Source organism: Mus musculus, chromosome 3 (assembly GCF_000001635.26).
Source record: "Mus musculus strain C57BL/6J chromosome 3, GRCm38.p6 C57BL/6J".
In the NCBI taxonomy this organism is placed as follows: domain Eukaryota; kingdom Metazoa; phylum Chordata; class Mammalia; order Rodentia; family Muridae; genus Mus; species Mus musculus.
Window position 1 is genome coordinate 87233564 of NC_000069.6, and position 16620 is coordinate 87250183.

Genomic DNA, 16620 nt, shown 5'->3' on the forward strand with positions numbered 1-16620 from the left:
TTCCATGATTTGTTTATGTTTTCATAGATTTCATCAATGGATTTATTCAAATCTTCTTTAAGGTCCTTGATCATATTCATAATAGCCATTTTGAAGTCCTTGTCTTGCTTTATCTATATTGCATTTCTCAGGGTCTACTGTTATATGGTTGTTGGGTTCTAGTGAAGACATATTGTCCTGTCTGTTATTGATTATGCTTGTACACTGTGCTTAGTAAGGCATCTGGACTTGGATGATTGTAATTCCAGGTGGAGATATTTGGTCTTGTGTTTGTTGGGTGGGTGTTCATTCTTTGGTTTCTGTTGCCCTTTCTGGTTCTTAGGAGAGTATGATGGCCGTGGGTTGTGTGGTAGGGAGTGCTTCTGAGATCTTGCCTGTTGTGGACACTGGGGGTCCTGGTAGAATGAGTTTCTAGGTATTGGGATCAGACTCTAAGGAATAGGGTTGGGCTAGAAGGGCTGTGAGGGTCCACAGGAGGGAGGGAAGCTGGATGTGCTACCAGGGTCTAAAAAGCCCTGGGAATGAGGTCAATGAGGAAGAAGAGAACACAACAGGTCATCTGTTACAAAGCTGGGGGCAAGACTGAGAGGTTAGAACTGGTGGAGAGAAGGAAGGGTAAAAGTCACTGGCCTGATTCCCTAAGCAGGAGGTTTCCCAGGAAATATCTATAAAGGTTGTGGCTGAGACAATGGGTTGATGTGGTGGAAGAAGGCTGTTGGAAATCTGGGATCTGCTGGGAATGGGGTCAGAGAGGAAGGTGAAGCTGCAGCAGACAGGTTGCTATAGGCTGAGGATCAGACTGGAGCACTGGAATTGGAAGGAAGGAAAGAGAGGGAAGGTGTCAGGTGTTTTCATAGTGATACATTTGTTTTCTAGTTTCACTTGCTTGGAATAACCTTTTAGGCCTTTCTCTCCAATGTAGCATCTCTCTTTAACTGTGAGGTGCATTTCTTGGAAGTAGCAAATGGATGGATTCAGTTTCTGGTCTACTAGTCTCTGTGTTTTCCCGTGGGAGCATCGAGACTGTATTATTGGAAGATGTGTGTCAATGCCTTCAAGTTTACTGATTCTCTAGGACTTGGTGTTTTCTTACTCCGTTTTTTTAAACTACTGTTCTATCATCATCTCTTCTGTCCTCTACTGTTTAGATGTATTTATCTTTTCCTTCAGTCTGAAGAATTCCTTCCAGTGTCATTGGAAAAGTTGGCTTAGGGACCATGAATTCTATTAGCTTCCCTCCCTCCCTCCCTCCCTCCCTCCCTCCCTCCCTCCCTCCCTCCCTCCCTCCCTCCCTCCCTCTCTGGCTCTCTCCCTCCCTCTCTTACCTTTCTCCATTTTGCTGGTTAGTGAAAATCTGAGCAGCAGCTGTTGTCTTTCAGGACTTGAAATATATTACTCCAACCCCTCTGGGATTTTAACTTTTCTGTCACGATATCTGCCATTATTCTGATGGCCTGCCTCTAATGTGACTTAATGTTTTCTCTTGAAGCCTTAATATACTTCGTTTGTTTTATATATTTAGTGTTTTAATCAATATACAACATGGAAATTTTTTCTAGTCTTGAGTATTTGATATTCTACATGCGTCTTGTATCACAATGGGCCTAGACTGGGGAAGTTTCTGTGATTTAATTGAAAGTATTATCTATGCCTTGGCATGATGTTCTTTCACTTCATGATTCATGGGTTCGGTCATTTCATGTCCTCTGTTATGTCACAGGTTCTGTTTGTACATTTTTGTTAATTTATCCTTGCCACTGACAGAATCCCTCTACCAAACTATGATAGCCTGTAATCCCCGTGATCTCTTCCATTGTTGAGGATTTGCACTACGATTTTTTGACTTCTTAATTTTTTCCCCGCTATTTTAGTTGAGTTTTTACCAATAGTTCCATTTCCTCACTGTAGCCTGTTTTCATATCCTGTGTTGTCTTCCTTATTCTATTCAGATGTCTGTTTGTATCCCTTTGCAATTCATTCAGTTTGTTTGTGACCTGTTTGCTTCTTTGAACATTTTTATAATTGGGATACAAAATTCTTTGGAATTTTGTCTAATTTACTAACTCTTGTTAGGGATCATTAATACAAGATTAATAATTTTTGAAGGAAATATATTGTTCCCCTTTTCATGTTTCTTATACTTTTGTTTAAGTACTTGTGCATCTGGAGTTGGGTTGTTGATTTAACTTTTTAAAGCTTAAGTCACTTTTTATGGTGATTAGAATAAAAATAGCCTCCGGTCCATAGAGAATGGCAGTATTAAGAGGTGTGGCTTTGTTGGAGTAGGTGTGGCCTTGCTGGAGGAAGTATGTCACTAGGGGGTGGGCTTTGAGGTCTCAGAAGCTCAAGCCCAGACAGTATATTATTGTCACTTCCTGCTACCTGTGGATCCAGATGTAGAACGAACTCTCAGCTATCTCTGCAGCACCATGTCTGCCTGCATGTTGCCATGCTTCCCACTGTGAAGATAATGAACTAAACCTCTGAAACTGTAAGCCATCCCCAATTAGATGTTTTCCTTTATAAGTGTTGCCGTGGTCATGGTGTCTCTCCATAGCAATAAAACTCTAACTGAGACACCTTTATTCTTCCAGAGGAAGTGATTACAATGTTTAAGAGTGACTAATTATAGTAGGGCTTAGTTGGTGTTTTCCTCTGTTACAGGGTGTTCAGGGCCCTAGACTCCATTCTCTGTATTCTATAGAATAGAATACTGCCTGCAACCATAATTTCCACCAAGAGCAGACCCACTGTGAAAAATACAGTAGTTATCAAATAAGAAACAGTCATACTGTGTGTGCCCAGTATGTAAAGAAGAATAGGGACACTCAGCATTATTAGTTACTGTTGGAATGATCAGAGAGGAAAGGGAGAACAGAATAAGGGTGGTGATTGTTATTGGACTGGTAGATAGTAGGTGGGGGGAAGACTCAAGGTAGACTGGAGAGAGAAAGAGAGAGAGAGAGAGAGAGAGAGAGAGAGAGAGAGAGAGAGAGAGAGAGAGAGAGAGAGAGAGAGAGGATTAGATAACAGTCTCAGGTCTCTGGAGGTTGACATGAGACTCCATTCCAGTCTATGGTTTTGTTCTGGAAAGGAAGATGAAAAGAAGCAGAGTAAAGAAAGAGAAAAGAGGCATACAGGATCAAGAAGAGAGCAGGACAGAGCTGCCCTGACAAACTGCTGTAGGGCATTAAGAGCACAACAAGTATATGTGAGCAGAAGAAAGCCAGATAGCAGTAAGGTACATGGTGCTGTCTGGCCTGATTGCAGGATTCATCATTCTCTGTGTTCTGCTCTCACCCAGATCTTCCTTGGAGAGATATGGTTACAGATGCTTGCCCAGTCTGTAGATGCTTCACAAGTGGAATCTTAGATGCTGGGTCACACCTCTGGGGAGCCTCAAGAGTCAGGTTTCAAATGCTCTTCTGCACCTTTTACAAAGTGTTCCTGGCTGAGGGTGGAGAAATGGAAGAAACACTTTGTTTTTCTTTTGGGGGAGCAGAGGCGAGCCCCCTTTTTTTCCATTGATCTCCTAGTGGCTTAAATTCTGACTTGGTGATTCTAAGGTCCAAAGCTGTAGTGGGGCACAGAATGCCTGTTCAATCTTGGAAGGGGTGTTAGTCACCCCGCAGCAAGAGTGGAGTACCCTGCCCAAAACTTGGGACAAGGAGTAGAGGCAGGCCTCCTGGGGGAGGTGGCAAAAGAAGCTGGGCTCTTTGGTCAGGATTTCTTCCAAAATCATGTGTGAGAGGACCAGGGAGGGGCAGTGGATGTCACTGGTTTGCACTGGGGACTTCCACAGGCCCTGAAATTGTTTCCAGGGAACTCTGTGTTGAATGGTCTGTTCACTACTGGCTAGATAGTGTCCCAGCTAAAGGGACTGGCCTGCTAAGAGTGGGGAAAGCTACAACGAGTAAGCCCTTTAGGGTTCACTTGCCAAGTTAAGATGGTTTGAGGAGTATCTCCAGTCAGGCTGGCTAGCTCCCTCTGAACTGCCCCTGGTCCCCAGCCTGACCCATCTCAGGAAGGCCTGGGCATCACCTACCCTTGTTCTCTGAGTCCACTGCACCCAGGCTCTAGTCAGTCTTTTTGAAGGTCCATGTTTTGAAATCAGGGCACTGGATCCCTTCTTCGGAATGCAGCCAGGAGAGTGCAGAGGTGTTGAGTGTTGGAAGCTGGGTACTGGGGAAGAGCTCTTGCTGCCCAAGGCACCTGGTAGACCCTTCTTAATCTCTCCCACTTCCCTTCCCTGGGATGGCTTGTGTCTTTTTCCTCCTCTGGCACCTCCGTGTACCCCAGACTGAACCCATACTTCCAAGAGTGACTCTGGAATTTATCATCTGTGTAAAACTCTCCACTCTACTTTAATAGTTGAGCTAGATCTATGGAGACATTAAGTACCCCTTCTGAAAGCTGTTATTCAGCTTTTCTCAGGTTATTCCCTGGAGACTCTAGCACACTATGCCTGGGTGTTGTCTTCTAACCTCTCTTATCTTCTTACTTTATAATGTGTCAGCTAGCATACAAAGCAGCGGGGTTTGTCACGACAGTTTCCTAAACATCAGTAGGAATTAGGTTTGCTAATTTGCTGTTTAATTGTGAAATGTTTGAGCACCTGGTTCCCAAGGTTGTGAAGACCTTAAGAGGCAGAGCTTTGCTAGAGGAAGGGAGTCATAGGGGGCGGGGTGTTGAAGTTTAAGAGCTTAGCCCCACTTCCTGTTCACTTCCTGCTTCCTGACTGCCAGCTGCCTCTTGCTCTTGCTGCTATGCCCTCTCCACAACGATGGACAGGATTTTCACAAACTGTAAGCTGAAATAACCCACTTCTTCCTTAAAGTGTCTTTCATCAGGCACTTTGTCACAACAGTGAGAAAAGTACATAATGCCTCTCTCTCGCTTCCACATACTTTCTCACATGCTTCTTCATTACTGCTGGGTGATTCTTCCGCTCTCACGTTCTATGTATATATGTGTATTGTGTATGTATATGCACATATATATGTACATATATGTATACAAAAATTAAGTCTATAGCCTGTACATGAGAGAAATCATGCAACATTTTATCTTTCTTTCCCTGTTACCACCCCTCTACTTTCACATCCAATACATACACACATACTTCTAGATTCCGTATATAGAGAAAATGCAATACTTTTCTCCTGAGTGTGGCTTATTTGACTTAATATGGTGATCTCCAGTTCCATCCATTTCTCAGAAAATGATATAATTTCTCCTTTCTGAGACATTCTCACCATGCATTTGTAATAGCTGTTCTTGGAGTCAACTTGACTACATCTGGAATAAAGTACAGTTCAGAAATGGAGGGTATATCTGTGAGAGATTTTTTTGAGGTGAGGGGGGTGTGGTTTGAAGTGGCTAGATCCATTTCTAGTCTGAACCTTTGAGGTAGTAGGAAGGCACAAACCTTTGTCTTGGTCTTGAGGCAGGAAGACACACTGTTAATCTGGGCTACACCTTCTGCTGGAAGCCTATAGAAGGGCCTGGAAGAAGGAAGCTTCTGTTCTTTGCTCGATTACTCTTGCCTTGCTAGAAAGCCTATCTTTCCACTGGCATAGCATTGGAGCCTACTTCTTCAGATCACAGTGTCTATTGAAGACAAGCTGAGACATCCAGCCTTGTAGACTGAGTAACTTTTGGATTTTTGGACTTTCTCTTCATAACCAGCCACTGTTGGATTAGCTGGATTACAGCCTGTAAGTCTTTCTAATAAAAGTCCAATTGGAGCTGTGACTGCTACATGTTTGGTTGTATTCCTTAAGAGTCTCCTACTACTCAAGTCCTAGGTCTGAATGTTGATTTGCTTTTAGATAGTCTTAAATGTATCCTTGCTGGCCTCAAACTCCATTTCCCTGCATGGGGTATGTGTCACTAGGCCCATTCAGCTTCTGGTTTTAAGTCCTGTTTTGATCAATTGAGTTCACATTTTAGTTCAGTACTGCCTTTTTCCACATAACAGCTCACTCTTCTAGACTCAGATTAAGTGCTGTCTATTCTATTCTATTCTATTCTATTCTATTCTATTCTATTCTATTCTATTCTATTCTATTCTATTCTATTCTATTCTATTCTATTCTATTCTATTTTGAATATCCAGGTGTGGAAACCACCCATCTGAGAGTTCTCAGAGATAGCTGTTCCTACCTGTACCTTAGTACTGAGTGTTAGGGTAGGATGCAGAACTGCTTTGGAGTGTATTTACACAGGTCTACCCATGTAAGCAAATTTTAGAAGGCTTCATTCTAGGGCAAGCAAAGCTACCAGGAGCAGACCCCAGCTGTGCACTCAGGTGGCTCAGTGGGCAAAGTGTGAAAGGCGCTGCTTTTCACCCTCCCCCCTTTTTATTCCTTGGCTCTCATAACAATATTTAAGAAACAAAGCTTCCTTTTTATATACAGAAAAACAATCAACATTAATTACAGAGATTTAAAGAATATTGAAAATTAGGGGGAAATAGCAGATTAGTCTCTGGAAAATAAGTGAAATGAGTCCTATGATACACTGGCTCCCACTCTGTGATGGTGAAGGTGAGTTGTCGGCATGGCAGTTGAATCAGTTGGGAGACATGTCTGTAGAGGACTATCCTGACTGTCTGAGTGAGGTGGGAAGACCTGCCCACTGTGGATAGCACCATTTCATGGCTGAGATCCCGAGGTGTGTAAGTGATGAAAGGGGGTGGAACTACAGGATGCATCCCTTGCTCTCTGCTCCCCAATTGTGGGCAGGACCTTCCCAGCTGCTCTAAGCTTCTTCCTTCCGGCTTAGCTTCCCTGCTATGATGGAATATTTCTGGAACTGTGAGGAGAATAAACTCTTTTTTTTCTCCCTTAACTTAATTTTGTTCAGGATATTTTATCACAGCAACAGTCTATTCATTGTATGAATTTTAATTTAACTCAGTTGTAATCAAGTGATAAAAACAAAATTATACACATTTTGCACACATGGGTAAACTAGTCAACACATTAAAGAAAGGACCTGCAGACATGAGACCGAGTAAGGGAGAAACAAGTAACTTCTGGGATCTCAAACTAAGAATATTTTAGTTTATATCATAGTATATATTCACAAAATCATATTTTCATACACACACACACACACAAAACCTCCTCCTATGTGTCTTCAGAGACCAGAGTTACACAATGAAACCATTTATACCATTTGTCTTAAATTTAATCATAATAAGAAAGTCATTATAATTTAGTTGATAAAAATATATTTTATTCTTTAACTATTTATTGGTTCTTTGTGAAGCTCACATCCTGCACCCCAATCTCACTTATATGCCCACACTCTACCCTTGCAATATCGCTCCCTCAGCAGAAAAAAATCTCATTTAGGAAGTTGGAGTGTGTCCCAGTGTGTCCCACAGTACACCCTTTTGTCTACACTTCTTTGCTTGCAAATGTTCACTGCAAGGACTGGTACTAGGCCTCTGGCTTCTGCTACTCTATCCATACTGGATCCTCACTGGGTTGCCTCTCGGATATCCTGTGGTTGCCCTGTGTTATGGAGATCCTATGGTTTTGGATTGACAAAGGAAGACAGGCGGGAGTAAGAATCTTTAGGTAAACAATCGCTGCAGTACATTGGCCTGACTGGACTTGCTATTCGCATCAGAAGTGGAGTAGGTCATGTTTTATCTGGGTTTTCATCAACTTGGGAAAAAACATTATTTATAAACAATGTTTCTTGGTCTTTGAAGGGCAGTGGAAGGGGGAGCAGAAAACAAAAGAAATATGAAATAAGACAGTCTTGAGAAATACCAAGTAGGCTTTTGACCTCAGGCTAGCAAGGCTATTTAATACGACAGTGTTCAATTGCTTCTTCTGGTTTTGAGTACAGTTTAAAGAAAGAAAGATTTTTAATTTTGCCTTTTCTCTCTATTGGCTGGAACATAGCTTGGAGTAATTTGTTCCAAGATGAGGCTGTACATAGAGAGCCTGTGCTTGATCCCTTTCATTTCTGAAACTTGATTGCACAGGGGAACAGTCAGACTAGGCACACAGTCTTGGGGACAAGTGCCTGTATCCGTTACTTCTCTCACTGCTGAGACAAAACACCTGACCTAAACTCACAGTTTGAGGGGACACATTCCATCGCAGCAGTCAGGGTGAGAGGCTCGGTGAGCGCCATTACATTCAAGCACAGGAAGATGGATGTTCCTGTTTGCTTAGCTCTCTCTCTCTTTTTTATGGATCCTGCCTTCCCAGCCTTCAGAATGGTGCCGCCCACATTTAGGGTGGGCCTTTGCATCACAGTTAACTAAGCATAGGTAATCCTTTACAGGTATGCCCAGACTCTTGTTTCTAGAACTTGTCAAATTGACAGTCAAGACCAACCATCAGGATGACTGTCAACTCTTATGCTACTCTTGATTTATCACTGAAAACTAAGGCTGGGGAGATCGGAGGTCAGCCTTCAGGCTGATACTTTGAATTGTGGGAGGATGCCATTCTTATTTCTTCAAGATTTCTCCACCCTGTGGAAGTGCGATCCCAGGACTGAGTTTGTCTTCTGCACTTCTGCACTAGACTGGAGAGTTGGGAGAATCTTGTAGTGTAAGAAAGTGACTTTTTCTGCTTACTTTCACATATGTCTGCTCTGATTTTTCTAACAGCCAAGTTGTCCTATTGTTCTTCAATTCTAAAGACCTTAAAGTTTTAGGAGATTCATCTTACCCTCTACATTAGTTAGTTACCTTTGCATCATGGTGACTAAAACACTTGCTAGAAACAATGAAGGAAGATTTTATCTAGGTTCATGGTCCCAGAAGGTTACAGGTCACCACAGTTAGGAGGACTTGGCAGCGCTGCTCAGTGTGTAGGTGAGAGCACAGCATGGTGACGAGCATGTTCGTATACCAATGTGGAGCACAGAGGGGGGAGCACGGAGTGGGGATGAGAACCGAGGCTAGGCTACCATGTTCCAAGTCTCAGGCCCAGTGAAGGACTTCCATCAGACATCTCACACCTAAAGGTTCCACAGTCTCTCCAGACAGTGCCACGAACCAAAGAGCTGTGCAGGACACCTCAGATTCAAATCACATCTTCTGTTGGTAGGTTTCTGAGTCTTCAATTTTAGTGTTTAGTATCATTATTAGATTTATCTTTTCCTGGGATTTTATAGGTATTTGTTACAAAACTATAGGACACCAGGTTAGAAGCAGCTTGCCAGATATTTATTGACTCTATAAAGTCTGACTATGAAATTCAGAAGGCTTAATCCATCATAAAGTTATCATTTGCTCTTATAGGGAAGGTGGCTTAGACTTGTTGAGCCACTCAGAAACGAGCATAGAGTAGGGTTTCTAATTCAAGACTCTTTCTCCGACTCTCTCTCTCTCTCTCTTCCAGGTGTCCATATAGTTCCTGCACCATGGAGCCATTGTAAATGGTCAGGATTAGGTGTTAGAGACCACAGTATCCATTCCTTTCAGGGGTTTGCAGTCTAGTCTGCCCTCACCTGCTCATGCCCACAGGTAAGGGAGCAGGCAGGCTACATCTGGACCATGGCTGTTGGAGAGGCGCTTGCCCATCTTTGTCAATATTTCCCCTGTTACTGCTTCCCATTGGTAGCACCTCTGGTCTGATAGGTCAACATTGGGGGAATCCTGGGAAGCAATTCAGGTGGAGGCTATCCCTGTGACAGACAGAACCACGGCATCTATGGCAACAGTAAACAAGAACAGAGAGGAGCTATAGATGGAAGCAGGGTGAGAGAAAAAGGGTCAGAGAAGTCAACTGTCAGGAAGCAAAGGATGATGGGAAATGTTGGCCTCTCCACACAAGTCCTGGGCCGAAGGAGTCCAGGGGGATAAAGCAGAGGATGATTGAGAGGACACTTGAGCAGAGGAATGATCAAAGAAAAAGATGCTATAATCATAACCACAACCCGACATCTGATTTGGCCTCAAACTTAGGCTAGATGTGACAAAAGTAGAGCAGTATCTCTGACAGTGCTTCTCAACCTTCCCTTCCTGATGCTGGTGACCCCAACATAAAGTTATTTTTGTTGGTACTTCATGACTGTAAATTTGCTACTGTTATGAATCATAATGTAAATATCTGATATGGTATGTGACCCCTGTGAAAAGGTTGTTTGACCCCCAAAAAGGGTTGTGAGCCCCAGAACCTCTGATCTAAGGGCTGGTGCCAGAGCTGGCTGGCCTCTTTGCAAGCCTGCAGTTCCTGTGGTTTCTAAGAGACTAAGAGGGCTTGAGACTGCAGAACCCCGACTATGTCAGAAGAGGGCACTCTTTCCTAACAGACTGCTCCTACCAGCCTTTTAAAAGCAAGCCACACTGACCTGTCCTCTCAGCTAGACGAGACACATGGGGTACTTTATTCAGAGTCACTCCCTGATATTAGACCAAACTGATAGACCTGGGATCTTGTGTGGCTACACACTGTTGAATCCACAAATACATAAGGAGAACTGCACACATGTCAGCATTCTCCCAGGAGAGGCAGATGAAGAGGCAGTGCTCTGTGATGATTAATAAGGTATGCTGTACAGTAGCCTAAACATATATATCTCGGATGACTCTAACCATGGTAATAAAACCTTTAAGACATTGAAGAAATAACTGGCACTGCTAAGGGGGCCAAGATCTGAGACTAGGTAGGGAGACAAGATCTGGGACTAGGGAGAAATTCTAACACTGTTATTCTGCAAAAGGAACATAGCCACAAAATGACTTCTAATGACATTCTGCTAGACTATACAGAGAAGCAGCTTTTGCAGTAGATAGGAACTAACATATGGAGTCTCGAATGGGAAATTTGTGCAGTGAGAGACTTAGGAGCACCCTGTCCTAAGTGTGCCGTCTTCATAAAACCCTTCCCTCAGGACTCAGGGATCTATGCAGAAAAGGAGGTAGTACATTTATAAGAGCCAGAGGTGATGGCTGACCGCAAGGAAATAGTGTCTTCCAGAAACAACTGGACTGGGAGGGAGAAGTAGATATAGACTCCTAGCCTTAACTAAGAAACTATCTGCAATTGATCTCTGGAAAAGGAAAAATTAGACTGCAATGGAGTCTCACTGGATAATTGACCACAAATTAGAGTAGGCCCCGCCCAGGAGTAGCTGGCTGACACAACATGAACTCAATGGTGTTTTGTAATTTTTTTTCCTGTCTCATTTGATTTGTTTGGATTAAAAAAAATATTTATTTATTTCATGTATATGAGTGCTCTGTCTGCATATATACCTGCTTGCCAGAAGAGGGCATCAGATCACATTGTAGATGGTCAATGTGGTTGCTGAGATTTATTTATTTATTTATTTATTTATTTATTTATTTATTTACTTACTTACTTACTTTTGTTTTTCGAGACAGGGTTTCTCTGTATAGCCCTGGCTGTCCTGGAACTCACTCTGTAGACCAGGCTGGCCTCAAACTCAGAAATCCACCTGCCTCTGTCTCCCAAGTGCTGGGATTAAAGGTGTGTGCCACCACTGCTCGGTGATTGCTGAGAATTTAACTCAGGACTTCTGGAAGAGGAGCCAGTGCTCTTAATCGCTGGGCCATCTCTCCAATTCCTGTTTGGATATTTTTTGTCACATCAGTCTTTTGATTGTTTAGTTTGATTTCCATTTTGTGTGTGTGTTTCAGGTTATGTGTGTGCGCGCACACACATGTGTGTGTTTCTTATTTTTTTATTGTTTGAGAGAGACAGAGAGAGAATAAAGAGAGATCATAAAGTTGGGGAGTAGGTGGGTATAAGATCTGGGTATAAGATCTGGGAGAGAGGAAAACATGCTCAAAGTATATTATATGAAATTCTTTTCTCAATTTGAAAAAGAAAAGATGTGGTGTGAAGTACCTTGAATTAGAGTTGTAGGTCTGCCAATTCCTGTGTGCTCCTACATAATTTACTTAATCTCTCCAGGCTGTGTTGTTTCTAACTGAAAGAAGCCAAAAAAAAAAAAAAAAAAAAAGGCACTGACTTGGGGTTATTCTAAAAGCTAACTAAATAATTCAATGCAATTAAGGCATTCTGCGTACTGTCTCATTAGAAGATGGCAGTCATCGTGTTCTCATAAAGCTTCTACTGTTCTCAATGATGAAGAGAAGCACGGACTTTATGGAGCAATGCTGTTTTTATTCTCGTTCACTACTGTGAGTCTGAGGTGGTCACTCCGTCTCTCTGGTCCTTGATTTCTGGCATCTGCAGAGGATCAGCTTTCCGCTGATGTTATTGGTGGTGGTATTGTAGGCTAGTAGACATGGTGATGATAACACCCTTAGATCTGCCTGGTGACTCAGAAGCCCATTACAGGGGGTTCCACAGACTTCCAACTCCACCAGCAACCCTGTGGTTTTTCATGATGCCTTTTGGAGACATCTTTGTTTTTTATCCATGAAGAAGGAACCTTGGTCAAGGTAAACTCTTAAAATCCTTCCAAGTTTATTATTCAGGTTTCCTGCCGGAAGTCTGAATCCCTTTGTTACTTCACATGTCTGTCTAGGTGCAGATGTTATTTGACCAGCTTGTATCTTTGAGTTCACTTTTAATTGATCAGATGTGAATTGTCAAGTCCTGTAGTCAAAGAACTCCTGGCAGTCACTGCTGATAGATGAGGAGAGTGTCATGGTAGAGGACTCCTGGGCTGCCAAAGGGTGGCACTGACAATTCATTTCTAAATAACATGTGAACTATCAGTCATTTGCAAAACACTTTGATTGGTGATGGCAGCCCTGAACCACCTAGCAATGAGAAGCTTGAGTGGGTTACACATTCCTCCTCGTCCTCATTCTCGTCCTCCTTGTCCTCCTCCCCCTCCTCTCCTCCCCTCCTCCTCCTCCTCCTTCCCCTCCTGTCCTCCTCCTCCTCCTCCTCCTCCTCCTCCTCCTCCTCCTCCTCCTCCTCCTCCTCCTCCTCCTCCTCCTCCTCCTCCTCCTCCTCCTCCTCCTCCTCCTCCTTCTTCTTCTTCTTCTTCTTCTTCTTCTTCTTCTTCTTCTTCTCTTTTGGGTTTTTTTTTTGTTTGTTTCTTTGTATAGCCCTGACTGTCCTGGAACTCACTCTGTAGACCAGGCTGGCCTTGAACTCAGAAATCCGCCTGCCTCTCCCTCCCAAGTGCTGGGATTAAAGATGCGTGCCACCACTGCCTGGCTTTACATTTCTCTTCTTATAAAATGGAGGGAACATTATCTCCCTTTGGGGTTCTGAGCATTCAGTGTGATCATGCAGATGAGACTATGCAATTTAGAGTGGCAAATAATCAACTCAGTAAAAAAGCAAGTTCTAGTAACTCTCTTCTAATGGAGGACTGTGTCAGACTCACTTCTATCTTAGTATGCCATATGTCATGCACATTACACAATAGGGTTTTAATAATGACTCTGAGTATGTTTTTAATTGAAAATAATTTTTCATAACTATATTCTAATTATACTTTCCCTTCCCTTGTCTCCTCCCTGATCCCACTTGTGCCACATGATCCTTCTCTCTCTCTCTCTCTCTTTCTCTGACTCTCTCTCTCTCTCTCTCTCCCTCTCCTTCTCCCTCCCCCACTCCAACAGTGTGTTTAAAGCAAAGTCAATTTAGCACAGTCTCATTGGCACGGGAATATTCCTTGGCCTTTGGATGTCTAGTCAGCTGTAGTTTGTTTGCAGAATTATAAAAAAATGAGAGTCTGGCAAGGAATGCCATTCTCCCCACAACCCCAGTCTATTCAGGGGAGCCCAAGCATCTAAATACAGCAGCCACAGGTGATTACAGCCAACCCAAGACAAAAGGGCAGCCTTTATAAACAGATGCCTTTGCAATACAAAATCTGTTCAATGCTTTGCTGCTTATTTTTAGAACTTAGTGTTTTAAAAAAGGCAGCAGTAGGAGAAGCCTCTCTCGCTGAACTCCACTCTGTGATAATGCCAGTTCTCAGTCTGAGAACTCAAGAAGATTGAGAGGTGTGGATGACACATACGTACACTTGCATGCAAAGTGAAAATGCTTGCTATGTCTAGCTCTGAGTCAGCATGGACGCTTCTGCTCAAGTAGCTGGAGACTGTACCCTGTAAGCCTAGCACTCAGCAGCCCAGACCCACAGCCTGCACAGGGCTCAGATCCTGGGAACCTTAGGAACCAGAGACTATAGATGAGCTCTGATCTTCTGACACACGATGTCAGGGTCCCTACTGATGGAGACACTGTTTGAAGTGCAGCAGTATAAGAAGTCTTGGGGAAGCATGGTTTAAACGAAGAGTTCAGAATAGGAAGTAATAATGACTACATGCTGTCTTTATTGATTGATGGCAAATAAGAGAAATGACAGAACACAGTAGTCTGAGACAAAATATGGATAAAGAGAACTGGTTATTGGGAAAAGAGGTTTTTGTTTAAGATAGGTTTAGTTGAGGTACAATTGGCCTAGCAGAAGTGAAGTATTCTGAAGAGACAGTGTGTGTCTCTCAATCTCACTATGAGACTATAGAAACAACAAATCCCAAACAAGTGGGAATTTCCCCAGGAATCTCACTCTGGGAGAAGCTACGTGGAGCAGCTAGAGAGGAACATGCCTTCTGGAAAGAGATTCCACACTGTTCTAACACCTGTTAGACCACCTTACAGGGTGAGCCTGAAACCCAGGCAAGGCTGGGTCAGTGGTGTGTGGGACCACACCTTGACCAGGACTGCTTAGCCCTGCTATATTTGTTCCCTATTTATACTTTAAGCTCACCTCAGGACCATGAAGACTGATTTAGAGGATTCACAAGATCTCCTTTTCTTGCTTCCCACTGTAGCCAGGTTGACTAAATCTCCTTTTAAAATAGTTGGATCTATTTATTGGACTATGGAGGACAGGTGTGGAATGTGGACTGTGGACTGTGACTCCCAAGTTTGATGGCAAAAGTTGGTATGGATTGACTGTGCAGAAAATTCTAGTGGTGAAAACATCTTCTAAAAGTTTATTTTATTTTATTTTATTTTTATTTTTATTTTTTTTAGTGTCTGCTACATAAATACGGCGAAAAGCTTGAGAATTGACTGGGATGAAGATAGTTGTAGATTGGATTATAAAGATATTATTCAATCTTTTCTGAGCCTTGGAAGGGTTAATAATTCATGGAAAAGATACTGAAGTAATGTTTATAAAGGAAAATTTGTTTCTTTACATTCAATCCCGTTCAAGAAAATAAGATTGACATGTGCGATGGTTTGTATAAGCTTGTTGTAGGTAGTGGCACTATTAGGAGGTGTGGCCTTGTTGGAGTAGGCGTGTCACTGTGGGTGTGGGCTTTAAGACCCTTATCCTAGCTTCCTGGAAGCCAATATTTTGCTATCAGCTTTCAGATAAAGGTATAGAACTCTCTGCTCCTGCACCATGCCTGCCTGGATGCTGCCATGTTTCTGCCTTGATGATAATGGACTGAACCTCTGAACCTGTAAGCCAGCCCCAATTAAATGTTGTCCTTATAAGACTTGCCTTGGTCATGGTATCAGCTCACAGTAGTAAAACCCTAACGAAGACAACATGCTTATACCAAGAGAATACAAAGGGACCGTGAGATTGGAGGAAGATCTGAGGGAGGGTGAAAGTAGAGGGCGTAATGGAATGATGCGGTAAAAAACCAGACGGAGGAACTACAGGGGGGTTAGAAGAGAACCATCTAGAAGGAGACGGCATAGGGAAGGCCAGTGGGGGAGGGGATAACAAAGTACAATAGCATGTACATATGAAAGTGCCACAAGTAAACCTGTTTTTTTTTTTTTTTGCTAACCTAAAGTGATTAGTTTTTAAAGTACTGTTATAAAAATGCTGTTATAGAAGAGGAAAATCTACAAGAGTAGTTGTCTTTTCCGTAGAATCATCTATCTGGTAGTACATCATACTGATTAAGACATTTGTGGTACTGCCATTATATCACATTTTCCTGAGCTTGGCTGTGAGGTGGGTGGGAGTGGGACGGGAAGATGAGTGAACTTACTCTTTCCACTATTTAGATTAGAACGGTGCTATTCAGAATTCTCTGCCTGGTATAGTTCTTGGTTAGCAAGATCCATAGGCGATATCTTGTGCGATATTTGTAGACTAGCTGCTTTACTCTTGATTTGCTTGAAGGGTTGTGAGTACCCTAGGCCCTGTTGCAGCCCGCCTCTATAGCTTACTCACCTACTTGTTTGGCTGGTGTGGGGTGGTAACCGATAGGAATTCCAGTTCCTGGATGACTTCCCAGCTTCTCAGCCTCCAGGCCTCCTTCCTGCCTAAATTAGTGAGAGAAGCTTCCTTCTCCTCCAGAACTTTTGGGGGAGTTTCTGTTGGTCCTGGTCCCTCCTGCTGACTCGTGCCCATTCAGCTGAGGCCTGGCTGTCTCTGCTAGGTAGTGCCACTGCTGCTGATTCGTGTTTGTTATACTGACTCTACCAAACAGGACTGCTGGTGTGTCCATGAAGTGTCTGCGAGTGGATTGAGTTGCTGCTGCTGACTCCTGTAAACTGAACTGTCAATATCTTGACAATGCAGATGGGATTTGTTCCAAAGAACCATTTCTAAACAGGTCCACTTCCCCTGTATCCTTTCTTTTCTACTACCTCTGGTAAGTGGTGAGCTAGAAGGGAGGTTAAAGCATTTAAGAACCATCATTAAAAA